Source organism: Rhinichthys klamathensis, unplaced genomic scaffold, assembly GCF_029890125.1.
Source record: "Rhinichthys klamathensis goyatoka isolate OS25496 unplaced genomic scaffold, OSU_Roscu_1.1 h1tg000018l_1, whole genome shotgun sequence".
Classification (NCBI taxonomy): Eukaryota; Metazoa; Chordata; class Actinopteri; order Cypriniformes; family Leuciscidae; genus Rhinichthys; species Rhinichthys klamathensis.
Genome location: NW_026606569.1, coordinates 4,070,898 through 4,072,149, shown reverse-complemented (window position 1 = coordinate 4,072,149; position 1,252 = coordinate 4,070,898).

Below are 1,252 nucleotides of genomic sequence, written 5' to 3'. Positions count from 1 at the left end.
AACTACCCACAAAACCACTTACAATACAACCTTAATATAGAAGGATGTCCTGTTACTTTATCCTCTACGGTAAAAGACCTGGGAGTTATACTAGACCGCAACTTGTCTTTCGAAAATCATATTTCATATGTTACAAGAACAGCCTTTTTCCACCTTAGAAACATTGCTAAATTACGTAACATGCTATCTGTTTCCGATGCAGAAAAGTTAGTTCATGCATTCATGTCCTCGAGACTAGATTACTGTAATGCTTTATTAGCCGGTTGTCCTGCATCCTAAATAAACAAGCTACAGTTAGTCCAAAATGCAGCCGCTAGAGTTCTTACTAGGTCAAGAAAATATGATCATATAACACCAATTTTATCATCTCTGCACTGGTTACCTATCAAGTTCCGTATCAATTACAAAGTACTATTACTGACCTATAAAGCCCTAAATGGTTTAGCTCCTGTGTATTTAGTGGACCTTCTATCGCCCTACAATCCATCGCGTTCTTTAAGATCACTAAATTCGAGGCTTCTGGTCATTCCTAGGATATCTAAGTCCACTAAAGGAGGGAGGGCGTTCTCACATTTAGCTCCGAAGCTCTGGAATAGCCTTCCTGATATTGTTCGAGGCTCTGACTCGCTGTCCCAGTTTAAAACTAGATTAAAGACGCATCTCTTTAGCCAAGCATTTACATAATGCTTACCTTTTATACCACTGCTGAATCAGATCAAATGCATTTAATACTATAAAACTTGAAGAGACTGTAGGTTATTTGTATAGGTTGCATAGTATTTACAGTCATTACGTTCCTGTGTATTGCGTGAATGACGGATGGTTGGGCAGATATTGTGTTTTTGCGGTAGGTGGTATGCCATACGGAACCGTTGTCCACTGAAACTGCATATTAACGCACCAGTGGGGCTCGACAGCCTTAGTCAACGGGTTGGCGCGTATGGTTGGGTTGCGGAGAGATTGTGAGATTGTGGTTAGGTCTCAGCAGCAGGAGGGACGTAGAGGTCAGTAAGCTGGGCTGAGTTGAGTGGGGACGGAGGGGGGTGATTCTGGGACGCAAGAGTCACTGTCTTCATGTTTTATCATTTACGCCTGTGTTATGGAAATCATCATTATGAACAGCAGCTATGCTAATTATTTTCCCTTTTTGCTTTTCTGCTGTTATCTCGGGACGCGAGTCCCGAGAAAATGGCGTTCGTCAGCTCCAGTTTGTATCCAGCCTCTCATGGAGACTTCAGATGCCCCAATCACA